Source organism: Rhodamnia argentea, chromosome 6, assembly GCF_020921035.1.
Source record: "Rhodamnia argentea isolate NSW1041297 chromosome 6, ASM2092103v1, whole genome shotgun sequence".
NCBI lineage: Eukaryota > Viridiplantae > Streptophyta > Magnoliopsida > Myrtales > Myrtaceae > Rhodamnia > Rhodamnia argentea.
This window is the reverse complement of record NC_063155.1, coordinates 14,106,225-14,130,568: the sequence shown is the minus strand read 5'-3', so window position 1 is coordinate 14,130,568 and position 24,344 is coordinate 14,106,225. Positions and strand designations below refer to the sequence as shown.

The 24,344-nt window shown below is 39.5% G+C and overlaps 1 pseudogene; it reads left to right on the top strand.

Annotated features, from left to right (window-relative positions):
• Positions 1-721: 721 nt before the first annotated feature.
• Positions 722-2,102, top strand: LOC125315495 (annotated as a pseudogene).
• The last annotated feature ends 22,242 nt before the right edge of the window (positions 2,103-24,344 follow it).

Below are 24,344 nucleotides of genomic sequence, written 5' to 3'. Positions count from 1 at the left end.
CTTCGAAGGGTCGCCGTCTGTGTTCTCCAAGATCCAAACTTGGGATCCCATGGACATTGATACCCCGAACGGAGGAGTGGAGGACCCGAAGTCCGATCTAGATTTTGACCCCGAGACACTACCCGATTCTTGTTTGTGAGTGGACGTAGAAGTGAAGACCCTTTTGTTGGAGTTTAGGAGGGTGATGTTGGCCTCTCTTGTTGGAGTAGTTTAGAGTTATAGATTTGGAGATAACCCTGCCCTGACTCGGTATCATTTTGGCGGTCATAGGGTGCAGCCCTAAAGAGTGGGCTTGTAGATATTGTAACTTCTCAAGGGTTAATGAATATATATAAATGAAAGTAGTCTTTTGCTTATGTATGATATGATAGCCTGCATTTCTATCCATGCTGTTTATATTATTGTCTGAGGAAGTAGCACGTTCCGCATGCATTTAATAAAAAGATAAAAAAAAGAATGAGTCGATGTCGTGCCTAGGACGTTGTCCTTTAATGACCTGAGGCGTTTGGTGGGGTTTTTGCGTACCCGGCGTAACACCGGAAATCAACTTCCATCCGCGAATCCTCTACCAGGTGACATTCCATTATCCTCAGTCCGTCACTCTACCATAGTAAGTCAACCTTCTATTCGACTTCGTAATTACCGTTGTTACTCTACCAAAGCTTCTCTTTTTGAACCCCGCACATATAGAGAAGTTACTAATCCTCTTTGGCAGCAAACAATGATAGATGAATTGCAGGCCTTAGACAAATATCATATATGGGATTTGGTTGATTTGCCTCCTGGTAAGTCTACTATAGGTTGTAAATAGATATATAAGATTAAAACAAAGGCAAATGGTATTGTGGATCGTTACAAAGCTCGGCTAGTGGCGAAAGGCTTTACTCGGGAATATGGAGTAGACTATGAAGAGACTTTTGCTCCTGTTGCACGCCTTATTTCTATTCATAGTCTTCTTGTTGTTGCTGCAGTCAAGTGTTGGTCCCTGTTTCAGATGGATGTTAAAAATGCATTCTTAAATGGTGATGTCACTGAGGAAGTTTATATGTTGCCCCCTCCTGGATACACTCATTCTTCTAACACGGTGTGCCTATTACGCAGAGCATTATATGGCTTGAAATAGGCTTCTCGTGCATGGTATTCTAAATTTAGCTCCACCATGGAATCTCTTGGCTTCAAATCAAGTCCCTCCCATCATGCTTTTTTTGTTCGACACACATGTCGTGGGAATATTATGCTGCTTTTGTATGTGGATGATATGGTTATTACTGGTGATGATCATATTGGCATTTCAAAACTCAAGCAATATCTTAGTTAACAGTTTGAAATGAAAGATCTTGGGCAACCGAGCTACTTTTTAGGCTTCCAGGTTCATTCAAATTCCTCTGGTGGTTATCTTTCACAAGCCAAGTATGCGACTGATCTTATCTCTCAAGTAGAACTCATTGAAAACAAGGTCGTTACAACTCCTCTTGAGACAAATGCCAAATTTGATGCCAAAGATGGAGCTCCTCTTTCAAATCCCACACTCTATCGACAACTAGTCGGTAGTCTTATATATCTCACTGTCACTCGACACGATATTGCTTATGTTGTTCATATTGTTTGTCAGTACATGACTATACCTCGTACTACTCATTTTACTGCGGTTCTTCGAATTCTTCGCTTCATTAAAGGGTACGTTATTTCATGGCCTTTACTTTTTTGCTAAGTCTACTTTGGAGTTAACGGCTTATTCCGATGCTGACTAGGTTGGTGACCCTCAAGATCGTCGCTCCACTATGGGTTATTGTTTCTTTTTGGGCACATCACTTATTTCCTAGCATAGTAAGAAACAGATCATTGTCTCTTGCTCTAGCACAGAAGCAGAATATCGAGCTCTTGCCGATACGACATTAGAGTTACTGTGGCTACGATGGCTACAAGAAGAAATCGGAGTACGTCACCATTGCGGAACAGTCGTTCATTGCGACAACCGAAGTGCTATTCAAATAGCACATAATGACGTCTTCCACAAACAAACCAAGCACATTGAAATAGATTGTCACTTCGTTCGAGATCATGTTCTTCGTGGCGCTGTTTGACTTGTTTCCACTTCATCTGCTAAACGGACTCCTGATATTTTCATCAAGACACATCCACCTAGGTGTTTTCGGGATCTTTTCTCCAAACTCAAGTTGACCTCCTTCAAGTCACCTTGTGTATTTCTCTTAATTAATTCTGATTGATATTTTCCTAAGTTAGATAATCGTCTTGGAAAGCCTATAAATATGCTCATGTTCTGTTCATTTGAATGTACATAGAAATATACTGAAATTCCATTATCCGCTCTATTCTTCACACAACAGAAATCTTTCCGGGCGATTAATCGGCTAAATTTGCGGACACGGCATTTCAGAATTCGGAAGTGGATTTTTTTTTTTTAAGGCTTTTAAACGTATGAGGTGCTTATGTTGCACCACGTCCGAAAATGTCAATCTTTTTCTACGACGATATAAATGAAAAGGGCCAAAATCTAAGATAAAAGAAAGAGAATAATCAACTAAACTAATAGAGAGAAGATGGGGACGGGTGAGGATCTACTACTGATTGCGAGTTGTGTTACCGCTTCCGGTTGCTGAGACCTTAGCAAGGGCGGCGGACACATCAAGCCCCCGTCGGTACTATAGATGCAAAAAGCTATTGACAAAAAAAGTGAAGACGGATTCCGGCTACCCACGTTGGCAAAATTGGCTAATCTGTCATCGAAAGATTCACTTGCATCGATTTTAAAAGATTTAAAACTCAATTGCATTTTTTTTCCCGATCGTTTAGGCTCGATTGCACTTGTTCAAACGTGGCAGCTCTCGAACGCACACCGAGCCAAATGTTCGAGATTGTAAGTGCAATTTTCCTCTCACTTTTTCCATTTTTTTTTTCAGTTGTGGTTTTCCATTTGGGCGTGTAATTGAAGTTAGAGTATAGTAGACTACTCTTTGTCAAAGTCAAGGAAAAAGGAACATAAAAAGAAGAAGCAATCTTTAATTGTTCCTTAGGAAGTATCGTGGAAAATGCATTGTGCCCCAATTGATATGATTTTTGAGTGTGCAGAGCGAAAGCGAATTGATTTCGATCTCTTCCAAAATAAGTTGGATCAAATTGCAAACGGTGGAACGTTCAAATCCAATGAAAATGTTCTTTTGGTGGTACATTAATATCACCGACGACTTCGTGCCATCAATGAGTTTGGATTTAACAAAGGAAAATGTCTTGTTCAACTTTTTACTCCATCTCTAATTCAACATAAGAAACTATCAAAAATTAAAGATCTCTAGGGTTTATTTATTTATTTATTAATATTCCATTTTCCATTTTTCATTTTCATTCGACTAAACCGAATCAAATTAAACCACTAACGCCCCTATTAACAAGTATATATCTATGCAAAATCAGTGCTTTCCAAATTGTGAATGTCTTATACCGGATGGTATCTCTACGCAAAAATATGTGGTTCGACATATTCAACCAATAGAACCGGCCGATTCAGAAAATGGTTAAAATGACTTTGTCTAATGGAGTATCATAAAGATGTGTGGTACAACATATAAGATGGTGCTTAGCCCTGCCATCGAATCGTGAGGACCCCAAGAGGGAGCTCACCTCCACATTCCTTTGTGCTGAAGACTGCATAAGGTATTACCTTGGACCGGAGACCAAGCTGCCACCCAATTGAACCGGCCGGTCTAGATCGGTGTTTAAAACCCTATTAGAAATCCGACTTGAATTTTAAGTGACTGCTTCCCGACACAAACCGGATGCGCTCTAAATTTCAAACGGAACATCTTGCTATGCTTGGATGGTTTGTGGTGGTTTTTGAAAGATGGTAATAAATAGGGGTGAGAAAAAAAGACCGCCCCGACCGGACCGGGACCAATGATCCGGTTCCCGGTTTTAGGGGGATCCGGTCCAGTTCCCGATTCCTAAAATTGGAATCGGTGACCAGGCGGTCCGGTTCTCGGTTCAAGGGCCTAGGACCGGACCGGACCGGACCGGTCCCTTTTTTTTTCTTTTAAATTTTTTTTAAAAAACAAACCTTACATTTACTTGTTGTTCAAGTTTAAATCCTTTAAGGTTTCTTTGCTTCACTTCAAGATAGCGTCGCAGACATTTTTTCTTACCTCTCCACTATTCGGTCTCCACTTCTCTCACTATACAGACGAGTCATGAGTCATCCCACCGCTTGTCTCGCCTCAGATGTCATTGGCACCGTCTGCAACCAAATTGCTGGTGGACGAGTTCAATCCAGAGCTACCAATTGAAGAGGCCTTGACTCCGCCGAGCTCGTGGTATATCGACCCTTGTTTCCTCAAGCTCGAGCTCGATCGCGTTTTCTCTCAAAGTGTGCATTCACTTTTCGAAACCGCAAACCGGAAACCCTTGGAACCTCTCGGGAACTCGACCGGACCAATGGTCCGATCCGGTTCTTGACTCTGAGGGTGGCCGGTTCGATCCGCGGTTCTGAAAAGTGGGAATCGGGACCACCGGTCCGGTTCCCAATCTTTTATGGGAATCGAACAAGACCGGACCGGGAACCGCTCACCCTAGTAATAAACATTAGTTCACGGGCTTTTTATCCCCCTTGTTTTGGGCACATCCCACATCTCACAGGTAGTTTTAGTTTTAATTAAGTTGGAGACATTTAACTTTATCAATGTAGTTCTATTTTTTCCGCGGAATTCTACTATAGTCATTCTGACCAATTTTCATAGAAAATTGGTGACCAGAAGTGATCCAGTCATTGCCTGCTATCCTATGGAGCACGCAGCCGTCAACCATTTTCGACAAAAAATGGCCAGAAGAATAACAATGGACTGACCCTTCTGGGACCCGGTGTAAACTTTCAATACGCAAATGTTTAGAGCTAAAAATAGCAAAAGTGGATAATTTAAAACTTGTTTGATTTCGACAATTTAGGTGATTTGCTTACTACAAGTTTTTCCTTTATTCCCGAAAACACCCTAGAGAGAGAAAATGACCTTCCCCTCATTCCTGGTTGACGATTGGGCCCGGCCCATAGTGGTTGTTTTTCTAATCTAACACAAACTATGGATTGCAGTACGTGTAATTTGCGAGACATGAATATGATTTCCAGGCGTCTCATGAGCTTCCATATAGCCAAGCCTCTATACTCGTAACCTTGAACTTCTTTGTTGACACCTAAATATTGACTAATTGAAGATTAATCTTAGTCTCTAACAAAAATATTTAATTCATTTTCATTTTAATTCTTGCATATCATTTATTGCATTTTATTGGACCGGCGGTGGGTGATTCTGAACTTAAATTTTTTGGATGAAACCTATCGAACATGAAATTCGAAGGAGCCAATAATAACCGAATTAGCATATATAATTCACATTTTTGCTCAATACTTTGGTCATTATAAAAAAGAATAGTGGGCACGCATGAAAGGCAAAGAGGAGGAGGAAAGATATCAATCTTATCATGTCGTGGGGCAAGATTCATTCAAAAAGAAAAAAGCAAAATATAAATGGATAATATATTTTAAATATCTCATGAGGAAAGAAGATCCAGCTTCTTCCTTTGAAACCCTAAGCGATCCCCATCTATATAAAGCATAATATTCACGTTCACAGGGGAGGTGGGCAATATTCTTCTCAAAAAAGAAAAAGAAAAATCAGAGTGATACACGTGAGATAGAAAAAAAAAGCCGAGAGTTCCTTGTTTATTCGGTCTCCTTCTTGGTTCGGTGAAGCTTTTTCTTCATGCAATCCAAGCCATAGCTGTCCGCGTCTCTCCACAGCCGATCGGTCCTCTTGCCATCGCTGTCCAATCCCTGTCAACGACTGTTCGTGCCGCCATTGGAATTTGCTGTTCGCGAGGGCTCCGTACGTACGTTTAAGGGCTGCTCACAAGGCGTTGTTCACTTCCTCCACGGCGTCGTTTGATAGGGGGGAGCGCAAATTTGACGATCTTGTCAAATTAGGTAACGCATGCTTCTCAACTTGTAATTATTTTGGCACTTGCTACCGATGCGAAGATTCGATTGTTTGCTCGCTTGTTGGAAACATAAATTTTCTTGTCATGATTCTTCACTATCATTGTTTGGATTATGAGAAGAATTAGCATTAAAAATTCGGATCCTCCCTGTTTTTGCTTTGCTTAACTCGAAAATTGGCATGCTATGGATGATTACGTTAAAATTGAGATCTGACTTGCATGATGTTTAAATGAGCCTTGTCTTGGCTTGAATGTGCGGACGTGTTTTGGTTTTTGGTGTGTTGCTTGGGTTTGTTGGTTCAATCCCACTTGATCTGTGGTTGAATTCAAAATCCCGGAAGATAATCGCTTAACTCTAAAGATATGAATTTTTCGGCAGATAAGGTAAGCTCATGTAATTTTGGAAATTCATGAACATTTTCCCGATATTTGCTTGGTTGAATTGGATGGCATATTTTGATGATCTTGCAATATGTCACGTACTCGCCAAATTTGAAAACATATTTTGAGTATATTCAAGATACTCAAGATACCAAAATATTTCAAAATGTGATCGATTAGGAAAATCTCCTAATCTGCAATCGCACACATGGGAATAAGTCTCTATTAGACCTTAGATAGAATTATTTCCATAGCGGGAATTTTGAATTTTTAGGATCGATCTGTCAAGCTTTAGATCAAGACTTAATTCGAAATATTCAGCGGTAATTATCCTTTTCATTAAAAGATTTGCAACTTGAATTTAGGGATATGTCTTGTCATCTTTGTGCGATTGAGTCCTAAAACTTGCAAAAAATTCAATCGAGTCCTAAAACTTGTTCAATTGTTTAAATTGAGTCCTTCTCGTTAACACCGTTATCTCAGCCTGACATGGCAAATGGAAATTGCTGACATGACATTTTTTAGTCATTTCTCTCTCCTACATGTCAAATTTAATTGCTCAACATTAACTATCCCCCAGCCAAAGCGATAACACGTCCGAACCCTAAAGCCCCTCTCTCGAAGAATATTGAGGCGAGAAGGTCGAGTGAGGAAGAAGGTCAAGCGAGGAAGAAGGCCACTGTCCATTTGAAGGAGAAGACCGAGTGAGGAAGAAGACCACTTAGGCGAGGGTGCTCACACGTGCGATTGAGGTCGAAGTTGAGCTCAAGAAGTCGGATTGAAGGTCGCTAGGGTTGCTCGCACGCGCGATTGAGGTCGAAGTCGAGCTCGAGAAGTCAGATTCAAGGTCGCTAGGGTTGCTCGCACGCACAATTGAGATCAAAATCGAGCTCGAGACATCAAATTCAAGGTCGCTAGGGTTGCTTGCAAGAGCGATTGAGGTCAAAATCGAGCTCGGAACATCAGATTCAAGGTCGCTAGGGTGCTCGCATGGGCGAATGAGGTCGAAGTCGAGCTCGGGACGTCAAATTCAAGGTCGATAGGGTGCTCACACGCGCGAATGAGGTTGAAGTCGACCTCGGGACGTCAGATTCAAGGTCGCTAGGGTCCTCGCACGCGCGAATGAAGTCGAAATCGAGCATAAGACGTCAGATTCAAGGTCGCCGGGGTGCTCACATGTGACCGGTAAGAAGCAACCTTCGACGGATTCATGGGCACTCAATTTTGGAGTACTCTTTGGTGACATGTTACCCACAGAGTGCTTTTCCGATCAACATAATGTTCTTATCTTAATATTGAGTATACCTCCAGGGGAGAATCCCGTTATTGCTTTAATGGCAGGCTTTTTTTTTTTTTTTTTTTGTGATCAGTGGAAGCTCATGCGCGGACGTTATTTCTTGCAGGCTAATCAATAGCTTAGTGATCAATGGAAGCTCATGCGCATGGGAGAGGACCCCGCTGTAGATGTTTGCATGGCATATGTGAGTCTTCATCTTCTTGTTGAATTTTGGACGACTTCTAAAGCATAATGACCATGCTAATTCTAATTTTTTCTTTGCGAGATCAGAGTTTGCGACATGTTCATTGATAGGTCTTTAATTATTAGTTTTGGGATTTATCGACCTCTATGAAGTGGGTTAGACAAGATTAGCGGTGGATCGCGAGGCACGAGTGATTCATTGATTTAGTTTAAGGTGGTATGTTTACCTTTCCTTTCCTTTTAGGACTATAGTCATTAGTATTTTCTACTTAAAATATGATGAATGAAAGTCTTTTTGTTTTTCGCTCTATGTAGGTCGGATGGCCAACAACAACAAAGTTTACGTCATTGTTTTCTTCAGAGGTAAATTTCAAGTTGGACCACCATTGGAATGTGTAGGTGGAAGGGTTGACACGGTTGAAATAGACTTAAATAATGGTTCATTGTCTAATATAACTGAAGCTGTTGAGGCTTTAACTAGACGTAACATAGAGAAATTGTTTTATAGCGTTTCGAAACGACATCACAATCCTAGAAGAGTTCCAAGCCTCAGCCATTCAGAGTTCCTCGAAAGCAAGTTGCCATAAAGCTGAAGCCACTATTACAATCTCAAGCGGTTTACCAACCTCCAAAGCTTGCTTGGAAAAGTGTCACATGAGGAGCACCATATTCAAGGATGAATCAAGTGAATGAAGTAAATGCCGAATCGGTTGGACCACTAGAGATCGTAGACTTGGATTGACGTTTTTGTTGCACAAACTTGTATTTTTTATATCGGTTATGAGTTGGGATTTTTGTATTTTGCATGACCAATGACGTAGATATAAGTCATGCTCTATTGAGGTTGCTCGGTGGAACTTTAGATGTTCACCGAATTAGTATTGATAGGAAAATGAGATAGAAACTAACTTTTTGTGGTCGTTTTTGTGGAAGTTTTGTGAAAAAAATAGAGTCGAGTTGTTTGACTTCTGGCCCCGAATCTTAAAGGGTTTCTTGATCTCCTGCTTGCATTTGTGCTGGACTTGAGGTGTGGAAGATGCTTGAATTGAGTCGAGTTCCGGTATTTTGCTGGTGGGTCTCCTTTGTTTCACTTGTTAGATGCTTGGAGAAGTGTCTTTTCCCCCTCATCCGGTGCTGTTTCATTTTTAGACTTCAGATGTTTTTACTTTCTTTGGCAGATCGATATGCATATGTGGGTGAAATTTAATGTATATGATCGGGAGTTCATTTCTTTGTCTACCAAGCTTGTGCTCCTTGAACTCTGTTTCATCACCTAGGTAAAAGTCATTTTCTCATTAGGGAATATTACTATAGCAAAGTAGTAGTCTACACTCTATAGCAGGCATCAGCAAATTCTAGTTCGGGAACCGTAGGTCACTTGCTCAAATTCTACTAACTACATGCAAACTATTCTAAGTTAGAGTAACCTGCAAAGGCCAAAAGCCTGGACTTAACAGTTTATGGTGCTTGCATTGACATAAGTTGTTTGGCTCTTTTTTTCTTTACTCTTCGTTTTTTTGGGATGTATGCAAGGAAGTGGCACAGGAGAACGAATCTGATGCTATTACTATTTGAGGATGCATGCTGCTTTATAGCATCATTTCAAGGCTAATTGGTTCTTGACATTTCACAAAATTTTGCTAGCTACTCTACATGTGTATTCTCACCATGTATGAAATAGCAAAGGAAGAGGTAATTGTTTTGTAATTGATTGTTACAAGCTTTCTTTTTTTTTCTCTTTTTCATGTGGGAGTTTACATAAGTGACCAAACGGCAGGATCTAGCGTTTACCTTTAACGCTTTCCCTTTTCCTACCATTATGAAAGTATGTACGCATAGCTGATAAACAGATCAATTACTACCAGCAAAACAAATCATTGAATTGCTTCAACACAAAACCTTGATCTCATTATCGAAAAACCATGTACCCTTGTGACCATTTCTTTTCTAATGTTTTAACCGAGAGTTTTTAGCTCGATGACAAGGTGTTTACTTGTCCTTATGGAAAAGGACATGATCAAAATCCCCACCCGTAGTTCCTTAATGCACAGTTTTTACTAGACCATGTTGATTGGTAATTCTAGACTAGAAATTATTAAAGCCTCCAGAAACTTTCTAAATGAGCTTATTCATGAGAAACAGAAAAGCACAAAACACCCGCTCGTAGGCAATAGGCAAAAAAGCACATAACAAAAAAGTAACATTCATTGTAATTACCCACAATCAGTCTTACAAACTTAGAAACATTACACTATGGAAGACTTAGAAATTTCCCACTAGTTTTCACATTACATACGATTGATATAATTATACCGCATATGCATAGGAAAAATGCCAATAGATATAGCATATTTTGTTGTTTCACTCGCGCAATTTGTTGCTTCACTCGCGCAAGCTCCTCCTTTAAACCTCTATTTTCCGCCCTTACCATCTTCGTTTCACTCTCGGTGAAGTCACATCAACCTCGTCGCACTTCGATTGGCTTGATTCACATAGTGCTTGATTTCTTTCAAGGAGATCAACTACCATGTCCCTCGCTCTATTCGATATCTTCGGGTCAACCCACATGAAGAAATTGCAGCAACCTGGACCATCAAACTTAGCACATCCATGAAATCTTCTTCCAACATTCTTTCTTGTTTTTGCAAGAAGAATTGGTGATCGAATATCACAATAGCAAGTTAGCGCTGATTCGACTTCATTAGGAGTTGCAACACTTGCTGTAGATATTGGTGCCCTCATTCTTCTTGTCGCCATATTAAGAAAGGATGTACAAGCTATAAACCAGCAAAATGAATAATCAAATCAAATGCAAAATATCATAGTGTCGAGATCATTACTACCGACTCGAAAACTAACATGAATCAATCAAATGCAGAGACTCCGACCAAGAACTTCACTTGCTTGGCACAAGAGAGTAGAGGTTTATAATCAAACCCAGAAAAATCAAACCTAGTAGAGTGCTCGGAGATCTTTGTGCAGGGAAATCAGTATATTGTAATAGAACAAGTGTAAAATTAACGATAAGATAAAGCTCTAAAAGTTCTCTAAATACTGAATGTAAAATTAAAATCAAACCCGGAAAAATCGGAGTTGCAAAATTAAGGGCTCAACCTCCCGAACACACATCTATTGCATGGCTTTAAGGGTTTGGAACAGAAGCCGACGATGGTCTTCCTCAATCACATACGCGAGCACCCTAGCGACGTTGAATCTGACAGCTTGAACTCGATTCTGACGTCAATTGCATTGAATTTGACGCGAGCACCCTCGCCTTCGTGAGAGGATGAGGAATTTTTTAGAGTTCACACGGACGAACCGCTACAAGGACTTGCGGGACACCACATCAGCTTTGTGACATTCTGAATTCCGTTCGAAGTTATGAATGAAATGAGTATCAATGTATTCCAAGAACCTCACTCAGAATTGATCACTCTTGAGATAACCGACCAAAGGGGAATGGCTAAATAGGATAGTGCGCAGACCATAAAGGACTCGACCGCGGACTGGTATCCCGACCATAAGGGTCGCCGAGGGTACATTCCGGGTCATTGCGGGCCGATCTAGGGTTGACGTCGAAACTATTTGCTAGCGTCATGCAATTGGTTCGCGGGTGATACCGCTACGCCATAGCATGATTTGCGAATAACCCCGAACCGATTCCCGACAATCGCGTCCTGTCAAGACCGACCGTTTCCCTCGCGATTACATGACAACCAGGGTCGCCGTGGTTCGAATTCTTAAAACGTGGTAACTAAAATCACGGGTCGATACGCGTAGCTCCCGAAAGCCGCCCGTCGGTTCGAGGTGCACCGAAAATGCGATCGGCTGATTTTGAGCGCGAAGCGGACTTCGAAATTGGCGGCCGGGTATTCGAGAATTCCAATACAAATAAACTTGGATGTCGCCTTGCAAATGTTATTAAGGATATTTGGAAGCCATATAAGTTGGAAAAATGAGGATCGGATTTGCAGAACAAAAAAATCCATTCCGGTCCCGAAATTCGTTCAGCCCTTTAGTGACCGCGAAGGAATTTCGGTCAACCCTTGTACCGCACCCATCAGCCCCTAAATCCCCATGTGGATATTGGAGGGACATGACACTTGAAGGGATCAAGTCCCCATGCAAGTCAAACCCCAAAAACCCCACCACCTACTCTACTATTCATGTCCTACACCAACCCCACTATCTCCCACCCATCAAGTCACTCACTCAATCACTCAAACTCACCCTCTCCGTCTCTTACTCTTGGCTGATCACTCACCCTCTCTCTCACTCCCTCATTTCTTCATTTTGAGCTCAACTCTCTCCCAAGAACTCTCTCTTTTTCTCTCTTGGCCGAGCACCCCTTCAGCCTCCTCACACCGCCGGTCCAAGAAGGAGCTCCACCACGCCACCGCCACTTCATCTTCCTTTCTTGGCTGTGAGTTGTTGCCGCCGCCGCCGTGCCGTCCGTTTTTCTCTCTCTCGGCGCCGAACAAACCCTAGGGTTTCACCGCCGGTTTTGCTCATCCAACTTCAAGGTAAGAGCTCAAGCTTCTCAAAGGATTCTAGGGTGTTTAAAGGAGGTTCATGGCTGTGTGTGATGAGGTTTTCTTGGACTAAAAGTTGGTGCTTTGTGTTTGAAACCGGTGGACACCCTTTTAGGTCGAATCTGATCGTGCGCAAAGAAAACGCTTTCGCCGGGTTTTTCTTCATCAAAAAGCAATGGTAAGTGTTTGCTAACCCTTCCTAGAGCCCTAGGTTACTAATAGACACTTGGGTTTGGCTAGATGGTGTGTTAAATGCTTGGGATAGTGAGAAATGCTAGAGAGAACCAATCTGGAAATTTCTGTGCAATTGGTATCAATGCTGGTCCTGGGATGTTTATGTGGTCATATGGGTGGAAATGAGTGACTTGATGTGTGGATAGCACGTGGTTTAAGAGTGGACCATGGTTGGGGGCGATCGGGACCTAAAATAACTCAATCGGAGCAATTGTGCACTAAAATGGTTAGTGGGTGCTAAATGTTGTAATTCTGATGTGGGGCACTTGAAAGGTGTTTTAGAATGACTTTTACATGCCATGGCATGTGTGAAGCCTCTTGGGATTAAGTGTGTGGCTTTGTAAGAGAAAACGTGGAATTCGCTCGATTGGGACCGTTGGTATCAAAAGTAGTAATTCTGAATTGGGGGTGCTTTAAATGCATTTTATGTGATATTGTGATGTCTTGGCTAGTGTGAGACCCCTTGTAATTGCATGATTGGCCTTGTGAGGCGATATGTGGCAATTGGCCCGATTTGAGCTCGTGATGGTATTGACATGCTAAATAGCCCAAGTAATTGTGGAATTGCAATATTGTGATATTAGGGCATGAGGCCCTTTGTGTATGACCTATACATGAGATTATAAAGTCGTGTTCAATTGAGGCGTCCGAGGCCGTATAGTATGCCGTGTTCGCCCAATTGTCCGAGACTTAATCCGGTCGTGTTCCTAAGTGTCCGAGACCGTTGAATAAATGGGGCGTATTCCTAAGTGTCCGAGACCCCATGGGGCGTATTCCTAAGTGTCCGAGACCCCAGTGTGCACACAAAAATATCTGTATTTATACGTACAATGCCGTGTTCCTAAGAGTCCGAGGCTTGTACTTGATATATGAGATTATGATACTAAATTATGGAGGTGGTATGTGAGCCATATGGTACGAGGATCGACTTGTGTGATTTGGCATGTTCTGGGTGGTCCTGTACATGATTGCTTTATTTATGCACTTTGAATTGACCACTGTCTGCTGTTTGGATTGGATTGTTTGCATACCGTGTTTTGTCTAGAGGTACTAGGACCTTAGGATAGGTTAGGCTTCGCTTCCTGAGATGTCGATCTCACCCCTCCGTGGGACCAACATTTTCAGACCCTCGACCACGATCGCCGCGATGTCGCTACTTTTTGGACTACCGACTCGGTTTGAGCCCGTGATTACCGAGTATAGAGTGGGACCAGATCAGACGTATTATCGGAGGGTTAGCACCTTGTGGATCGACGACGCGAGAGGATACTTGACCCCTTATTCCTTCCTCTCTTGGACTTATAAGGATGAGGACTATTTATTTGGACCTTTGAGGGAGGAGGTGATTCCCGAGCACGTATTGGATGCCGCCGGACCTAGACTCCCGATAGCTTCACCTTCGAGACTCCCCGTCCTTGGACCCGTAGTTGGACCGATCCCCGAGCCGAGGTCTCCCATACCCGGACTCCCCGCTCCGGATGGAGGGATCTTGGAACCCGATGAGCCCGCCGATGGACCCCCGATGCTTCCCGAGCATGTCCCGAACGTAGTTCACGTCGTGGATCCAGCATATGACCAGGAGATGGAGGAACCCGAAGAGGAGTCCGAACCAGAAGAAGAGCCGATACCCGAGGAGGCGTCTGATCTAGAGGAGGACCCGGAAGAGGTGCCGGAGGAGGAGCCATGGGAGGAGCCCGAGCAAGCGTTTAGTGGAGCCATCGTAACGAGTTTCTCCCCGGAGTACGCTCCCCCCCTGCCGAGTTTACTTCTGATGATGACGCCCGACCCTTAGGTATGTAGAGGTCCTTATCCTCGCTTTTGGACCCTCGTGTGTCGACGAGTGGTTATGTTTAGGGAGTTTCCTTTTGTGTCCCCGTGCCGTATCCTTGAGTCGTAGTCGTTTTATTTCCGGTGGTCCGTATGAACCTTGAACTTACCTGGCTATGTTATATGTATTTTGGTGTTATGTTCTAAGGTCATTCTATATTCATTGTCGGGTTTGTTTTCATTGCTTCCGCTTGCATTTGCATCTCGCATGTTTTACGTCCGTTTGCGATCCCGGTGAGTTGCGAGATTTCTTCGACAACGAGGGATGTTGGCGCGCTCGGAGGACACGGGGCGTGACAAGCTTGATTTGGGGCTTCAAAGTTCAAACGTATGGACAAGGGGAAGAGGGAAGACGATTGGAGACCCTTACCATCGCCGTCGTCGACGCTCGATCCGCGGCTAAGATGCTTCCGCGGGACGCCGCATCTTCGAAGGGGTGGATGACCTTTTGGCTCAGTGTTTTGAGAGAGAGATGATCAGATTCGAGGCTGTTTCGGGTTTGTACAGAAAAAAAAAAAAAAAAAAAAAGAACGCCACTCAATACGATGTAGTTTTGCTGATTTGGGTAAGTGGGCAAAGTGAATTTTCCAAGTAGGAGAGAAAAATGTGCCAAGTCAGCATTTTCTGTTACAAAATTTAACGATGTTAACGGGAAGGACTCAATTTAAACAATCGGACAAGTTTTAGGACTCGATTGAATTTTTTGCAAGTTTTAGGACTCAATCGTACAAAGATGACAAGTTTTAGGACTTGTGGTGAACATATCCCTTGAATTTAAATTCATTCACAAAAATTGAAAATCACAAAAAATCAGAAAACTTCAAAAAAGAAACATATAAAAATAATTCATGTCTCATGTTAGTTTTCGTGTCACAAAATCTAAGAAAAAAAAAGATTAGGAAGATATGATTTCTTAAAAACCACGTCTTATCATTTTTAGAAAGATAGGATTTTCTAGAAATCCTATCTTATGGATCACCTTCTATAAACAAAATCTTTTGAATGCATTAGGATAGGTTTTTAAAAGATGTAGACATAGGGTAAAAATGATTTTCTTAAAAATTTTGGAAATTAATGCAAATTGAATTCGAAAATTTAAGATAATCTTGAACCAATTTGCCATCATTTTTCACTAATTTTTAATTTCGAAAATTACACAAAAAAAAAATCATAAAAATAAAACCCAAAAAATTTGCGCCTTTAAGCTTCAAGTTGAAATTCATCAAAATCTCCAAATCGAACTTTTTCATGAAATTGGTACCGAAAAGATATTAATTTTATAAATTGATGTAACCAAGTCCCAAACTCAAGATTTATGGTTCGTAGGAATAAAATAGTTTTCTTCTACTATTTTATGTAGGTTTCTAATCAATCTACCAAAAATGATTACTGGCAGCTCCGAAAAATTAAAAATCTTTTGAAAGATAATCATTTGAGTCATAAGTCATGATTTGATAGAACTTGGGAGAGTTTGAGCTAAATTAATCAATCTAATTAATTAATTTGGCAATCCATTAACCTAAAATTGGAAAATCCGATTTTTAGGTCGCGACATTCCTATAGAAAGAAAAAAAAAATGAATATGATTCATGGAAAATTCGCAAAGATAAGTTAAAGCTTTGCTTCACTCAAAATGTTCATACTGATTGATTGGACTCTAAAGAACATTTACGTCATCCTACACCGTTAGTGTTACATTTTGGCCACAGAACATTGCGATCATTTGTAGACCTACTACCATTACAAAAAAGTAAAATAACGAATGCATTGATGCAGTCTTTTGATCTTGTAAACATGGAATTTATGTTTTGGGCTAATAAAATCTTCTAGAGATCTGTTAACTTAAACGAACGTTCTTCATACTCTATTTTATGACTTTTCGATATTCTGGCATCGATATTTGCGATAGTTGCTCAATAATCGTATTAGCGTTAGAATCAATGTATTCGGTTAAAAGCATGCTTTCATGCTTAAAATTAAGAAGAAAGTCACGGTCTTGGTTTTTAAGATGTAAAGTCATGGAGCCTTCAAGGTCACACTCATGGAGCAAAGCTATTTCCACATAAAACGCTTTATCGAGAAATGAAAAAAAATATCGCATGGCGTATCAATCATGTAGGGACCCACATAATTAAAGGTTCAGAAGACATGGACCACATAACCTGAGAGAAGGTCGAATTCATGGACGAAATGGAAGCTTCAACACCGAATTCACGCGTAATAACACAACCAAAGTCAAAGGTTCTATTCAATTAGAGATGCCAAAGTCATCTCAAGTAAACTTCATGGCAACTTCATGTGTATCTAGTTGTCTAGACCATATGTGACTCTAGACATGGTCAAAGTGGAACCGAGGCCCGGAACTGGCCCGTTGATCGGGCCCACGGTTTCATAATTATTGGAACCGGTCCGGAATCGCCGGTTCTGACCCGTTTATTTATATATAAAAAAAGGGAGTGGGCCCAGTGGGGAAAGAGCCCAATGGCTCTTTGCCCCACCACTCCCCCACGCCCCGGCCCCGCCCCGTCCCAAAGAGCCGTTGCGGGTTTAACAAAAAACATTGATTTTTTTTTTATTTCTTCTCTATAAATACTTGTCCTCCCTCTTTCATTTTTATCACAAATCCTCTCAATAATCCTTTCAAATTCTCTCAATTTTCCCAAATTCTCTCAATCCGCTCAATTCTCTCAATCCTACCTCAATTCTCTCAATCAGATTTCCGATCAATTCTTTTAAAAATGGCAAGTGAAAGCGTAAATACTGGAAAGGCCAAAATGATTATGGGAGATTCCGAGTATCCTATTCCTAAATATAATCCTCGTGAGTATGCATGTTGGGAAGACGACGATGATAATATGAACGTTGTTCCCATTCCGAACGTCGAGCACATCCCAACACAAGAAAGTTTTCATCCTCCTATTGGTGTCGAAGAAACGTCGACGGCAAATGAGCCAGAACGGAAGGGCTGAGAGAGTACATCCGACTTGTGGCTGCACTTCGACAAGGTACGTGATTAAGACGAAGGTAAGTATAATATAAATTGTAAATATTGTTCGCAAATATACAAATTTATGAAAGGAGACGACTATGGAACATTCTGTCGACTTCTAACGAAAAAACATCCAACGCAAGCGGGGATTAACACTACGCAACAACAAATTTCCGAGTACGCCAATTCTAATCCTCATCTTTTATTCCGTTACACTAATGCACTTTATAAACAAACATTTGTTGAATATGTTGTCATTGATCATGCTCCATTTACTACTGGTGAAAATTTTAATTTGAAATATTTGATAAATACTGCGTTGGTTTCGCAAGCACCAACTATTCCAAAAAGTACTTTTAAACGTGAACTTTTGCATTTTTATAATAAAAAAAAATCTTTAGCAAAATTTTTTGCAGAATTCAATGGACATGTGCATTTAGGTAGCGATATTTGGAGTGATCCTTGGCAAATTCATTCTTATATGGGTGTCACGTGTCATTGGATAGGTGACGATTGGACCATTTAAAAAAGACTTATTGCATTTCGAGTTTTTGATAAAAATATTCGGCTCATAATATTTATAGAATAATTAGGCAAGTTTTAGAAGAATATAATTTGATAAATAAGGTATTTTCAATTGGTTTTGATAATGCCGCCGCAAATACCGCTTCCATTACCGAATTAGAAAATTTTTGCAAACCCTCTTTTGGCGGACAATTTTTTCACATTAGATGTGCTTGTCATGTTTGAAATTTATGTGTACAAGATGGTTTATGAACTCTTGACACTTCTCTTGCTCCAATAAAGAGTGCAATTAAATTTTTATGGAGTCGTGCTCATTTTGTGAAAGCATGGGGAAAATTTTGTAAACAACATGGGAGAATGGCAAAAAGGTTTTCAAAATATATTCCGACTCACCGGAATTCTACCTATGAGTTGCTTCATCAAAATTTTGATTACAAAGATTTATTATGTATGTTTATTTCGTAAAATATTCCCGAAAGTACTTTACTTTCGCAACATTGGGACGTTTGCAAAATTTTTTTAGATTTTTTGAAAATTTTTAATGATGCTACTAATACTTTATCTGGTATTTATTATCATACTACGCATTTATTTTTAATAAAGTGTGTTAATATTGGTAGTGTTTTTAGTGAATATGAAAAAGATACTGAATTAGATCGGACTATTTTAGTAATACGAGAAAAATTGTTGCATTATTATTTCCAAATTCCTCTTATCTATTTAGTTGATATTGTTTTTTATCCACATATTAAATTAGACGGTTTACTAGATTATTTGAATGTGTATTATCATGATTGTTTACATTTGGAAGATTCAATAGATATTTCTAATATACAATGAGATGTTAAAGAATCTATAGTAGTATTATATGGAGAATTTTGTACTAGATATGGTTTAAGTGATTTTGGATCTTTACAATCTCATGCTTCACATAGCGAAGCTGGTAGTTCACTTAGTAAAGGGTACAATATGCTCAAGAGTAGGAAAAATAAAAATAAAAAAGGGCAACATGTAGTATTTCTGAATTAGAAAAATATTTAACCACTCAATTTAAGTTTCGTGATGTAGAACATAATATAGATTTTCAAATCCTAAAGTGGTAGAAGAGTCACTCAATCGATTACCTAGTTCTCGCTCTCATCGCTCGCCAGATATTAGCAACTCCTTCTTCAACGGTTGTAGTTGAACAAGCCTTTAGCGCTAGAAGATTAGTTTTAGACTCTCGTCATTCAAGATTAAGCCTAGAGTCCGTGGAAGCTCAAGCTTGTGTCGACGATTGGACGAAGGCTAAATTTCAATACCAAGAACTGGATCGAGAACACGAATTTTTTAGTGAGAATTGTGGAGATACCACCGTCACGGGTATCACAACGGGTAGCGACGATTGACGATGAGGTAAGTTGGGGTTATCAAAGGTAAAATAACTACATGGGCTTTGATTATTCTATCCCCAAGAAGATATGTAGGCGCTTAATGATAATTCATTAAGTTCAAGCCCATTCCTCCTCTCTTTTTTTTTCCCCACATTTTATTACAATGTACAATTTAATTATAATTTATAATTTATTATGTTATTTTATTATTTATTATTTTAAAAATTAAAATTAAAAAATGGAACTGGAATCGGCTCGAGAACCGGCTCGGAACCGCTAGTTCCGAACCAGAATCGGCCATATGTGACTCACATGATGTTGCCGTTGACCAAAATTTTTCTTTTGGTGACAAAGGAGGGCCAAAGCCGGGAAAACGAATTCCTACTCGGATCACCTAACAAGAAAAGAACCGACCCTTTAGGCCGTGTATTCCCGAAATAATTTTCCGTACTAGTAATCGGAGCAAAATTTGCTAATCAATCAGCACACCGATTGCCTTCACTACAAAAAAACAAGGATTTAGCCACGAAAAATTAGCGACGAAAAAAATTCGTCACTAATTTGCGACGAAAATAGCTACGAAAATAAAATTCGTCGCTATTTGTGATGAAAATAGCGACAAAAAAATTCGTCGCTAATTAGCGACGAAAATAGCGACGAAACTATATTCGTAGCTAATTGGCGACGAAAATAGCGACGAAAATATATTCGTCGCTAAATTGGCGACAAAAATAGAGACTAAAACAAATTCGTCGCTAATTTGCGACAAAATTAGAGACGAACAACTTTTTCGTAGCTAAATTAGCGACGAAACGGTGATTCGTCGCTAATTTAGTGACAAAAAAGTGATTCGTCGGTAAACTAACTTCTGTAATTTAGCGATGAAAAAGTAGTTCATCGCTAAATTAGCGACGAAAATCAATTTCGTCGCAAAATTCGTTGAAAAATTTGCGACGAAAGTAATTTTTGTCGCTAAATTACAGATTTTTTTTTGTAAGTCCACTAACATCTTTTCTTCATTAATTTATACAATTAATGACAAAATTTGCAATTCTCATCGGATTAACCACGTTTACTATAAATAATTCAAGCAAATATTTGGGTAAGTGTTTTTGACATGATTATTTTTTTCAAGTTCAAGGAAATTGTCTTGTCACATACATAATTTAATTTTTAGAATTTTGTGGTCTTAATTAAGAGTATTAAGCATTAGATATGATATTTTTAATATTTTATAAATCTTTAATTAGTATGCGGGTACAATGCAAGGATAGGGCTTGAATGTATAATAAGAACTTATCCAAACATCGAGGATTGGCCGATGATTTTCGTGCCGGGTTGAAACAATTTCTAGACTTTGCTCCCAAGTACAAATCATTCTCAATTACATTATTGCTATTGATCCTAATTACAAATCATTCTCTATTTCTAATTATCTTGATCGATTTCTATGTTGCTATATAATAAGATAGTGCTTGTACTTATTTCTATTTCTATGCGGATGATCAGCGGCGATACATTTTATGAAGCTTTAGATTGTGATATCTACTTTTGATGCATTCAAGAGGCTGATGCTTCTGTTTTTGTTCTTAGTGAGATGGAGCATGAATAATCCGTTAGTGAATGAGATCTTTTTCCGAGGCAAGGATGAGGTCTTTTTCCGACAAAGATTGTTCCGTCACTAATTTAGCGAATTCTTTTGAATTCTATAGGATAGAATTCGTTGCTAATTTTAAGAAGCTTCAAATTGTTTCCATTTTTCATTGCTCATTTAGCGACGAAATTTCCAATAGGTTAGAATTCTAAATTCAAATTACTTTGAATTCTATTTTTTTTCAAAAATAAGAATAGAAAGAAAATATTTAATAATAAATATAATAAATAAAAATTCAATAAATTAAGAAATTGAAAATATATGAAAATAGAATATGAATAAAAATAAAAAAATATTCAAATTAGCGATGAAAAAAAGGGTTTATCGCTAAATTAGCGACGAAAGAAAAATTCCTAGATAATAGAATATGAATAAAAATAAAAAATAATAGCGACAAATAAACTATTTCGAAACTATTTCGTCGCTAAATTAGCGACGAAAAAAAGGGTTCGTCGCTAAATTAGCGACAAAACAATTATTCGTCGCTAATTGAGTATGAATAAAAATAAAAAAGAAAATATTCAAATTAGCGACGAATTAGTTTTTTCGTCGCTAAATTACCGACGAAAGAGTGATTCGTCGCTAATATAATATGAAAAAAATGAAAAAGAAAATATTTAATTTAGCGATGAAAATGTGCTTCATCGCTAATTTAGAGACGGAAAGTTTATTCGTTGCTAATGGAATATAAATAAAAATAAAAAAGAAAATATTTAATTTAGCGATGAATTCATTTTTTCGTCACTAAATTAGCGACGAAAAAAAGTGTTCGTCACTAAATTAGCGACAAAACAATTATTCGTCGCCAATTTAGCGACAGAAAATCGTGTTCGTCGCTAAATTAGCGATGAAGGAAATTATTTGTCGCTAAATTAGTGACGAAAGACATATTCGTCGCTAATTGAATATAAATAAAAATAAAAAAGAAAATATTCGAATTAGGGACGAATTCGTTCTTTCGTCGCTAATATAATATGAAAAAAAGAAAATATTCAATTTAGCGACGAAAAATCTAGTTCGTCGCTAAATTAGCGATGAAGGAAATTATTCGTCGCTAAATTAGCGACGAAAGACATATTCATCGCTAATTGAATATGAATAAAAATAAAAAAGAAAATATTTGAATTAGCGACGAATTCGTTCTTTCGTCGCTAATATAATATGAAAAAAAAAGAAAATATTCAGTTTAGCGACGAAAAAGTTGTTCATCGCTAATTTAGCGACGGAAAATCTAGTTCGTCCCTAAATTAGTGATGAAGGAAATTATTCGTCGCTAAATTAGTGACGAAATACATATTCGTCGCTAATTGAATATGAATAAAAATAAAAAAGAAAATATTCGAATTAGCGATGAATTCGTTCTTTCGTCGCTAATATAATATGAAAAAAAAAGAATATATTCAATTTAGCGACTAAAAAGTTGTTCGTCGCTAATTTAGCGACGGAAAATTTATCCGTCGCTAATAGAATACGAACAAAAATAATAAAAAAATATTCAAATTAGCGACGAATCCATTTATTTGTCGCTAATTTAGCGACGAAAGATGTTATTCGTCGCCAAATTAGAGAAGAATAGACTTTTTCGTCGCTAATTTTGCGACGAATATACGTTTTCGTCGCTAATTAGCGATGAATTGTTAATTTTGTCGCTAATTAGCGACAGAAAGCAATTCATCGCAAAATATGTCGCTAATTAGCAACAAAAGCCACCCACCAAATCTTCCACACTTTTCATTTTCCTAACTTCTTGCTAGGTTTCCTCACTCGAAAAACCCTCTTGCCCTCACCTCGCCCTCTCGTGGCCTTCGACTCGCTCTCCCGTCGCCCTATCGCTCTTCATTCACCCTCACGCCACCCTCCCTTCACCCTCGCGCCACCCTCTCGTCGCAAAAGTCACTCCACTAGGCCAGCGACCTGCTCATCCATCCCCTCTTGTTGTTCGGCGGGCTCGATAGGACGTTGGACACGCAGATCGTTCTTGCCACTATGAGCGTTCTGGCGGTCTCAAGGTAATGTGGCGTGGCATATCATGGTTGGTTTTTGGAAAGCGTTAGGGTTCTAATGGATTGCGTTGAAACCGATTTGATGATGATGATGATGATGCAGGGCGATCCTGCCCCTTGTGATTGCTGCGCTGGCAATATACACTCTTTCTTTATTTGTTGTGCTTGGTTTGTCAGGAAATTCTTCTTGACGGGATCGAATTGGACTTGAATTGCTTTGAATGATTGAAATAGTTGGTTCATTGATTTGTGGCTTCCCCCTCTAACGTCTGATGTTGAAAGCACTATGGCCAACAATTTCAATTCCATATTTTGCACTTGCCCCGTGATTGCCCCAACATACCTATGGCGAATGGAAGGGGAAGCAATGATCTTCTTTTTGCTATTTGGTGCTTGGTTATACCTATGTAAGCCCGAGGTTTTAGGGGTTGAATATGTCAGGAAGCTACGAATAAGCTTTAAGCTGCAGAGGGAAAAGGGTTGAAATGATTTATGTTCACTGATATGTGCAGGTGGCACAAAATGTGTTTTCTGCAAGAGTGGAAAGATGAAGCAGGAAATAGACTTGGTTGACTGCAAAGTGTGCGAGGGAGCAGGTATCATTATAACTAAAGAATTCTTAGCCAAGATCATATGCGCGTCTGAGCATGTTGCTCGAGCTGATTCACATCTTTTATACGGTTGTTTGTCGCGTGTCCATATCCGTTGCGGGAATTGATTCCAATTTGCAGCTAGAACAAGCTCTTCGCAACCCTTTGCTCTCTATTCTTCTCCTCTACAAGCTAGAACAAGCTCTTCAGCTTGCCCTCTCGCTCGGCTCGCTTTAGCTCGGCTCAGCATCAGTTCATGGTAATAGTTTCATGTTTTTTGGGGGTTCTTGTTCTTTTGGTCGATTTTTTTTTTTTAACTTGGTAATTTTGAGGTGTTACTCTGCTTTAGTATTGAGAAATTGGATAAATCGTGATGTTCCCTGTGAATAGAATCTGTATTGGCTGAATTTATTGGTTCTTTGCATCAAATTATCCAGGAATTCTTAGAGATTTAGACTAGAAGTGACATTTATGTGTAGCTGCTTCTCTTCATCAAATTGCAGTAGTCTCATTTAAGGAGCAGTGTTCCGTTCTCATTTGCTCCTAGTCTGATATGGTTTACTGCAAATTTGCGACAAACTGATTGGTGGTTGCCCTAGTTGGAACTAATACTCAGTAGTTTCCCAATAAATCATGGTCATCCGACAGTACCTATTCCTCCTCCCCCTCTAAAACCAAGGGATCAAAATCCTTCACTTTGATAACTGTTCATCTTTTTGTTGTACATTTACATGTAACTTGTGCCCAAGGTTTACG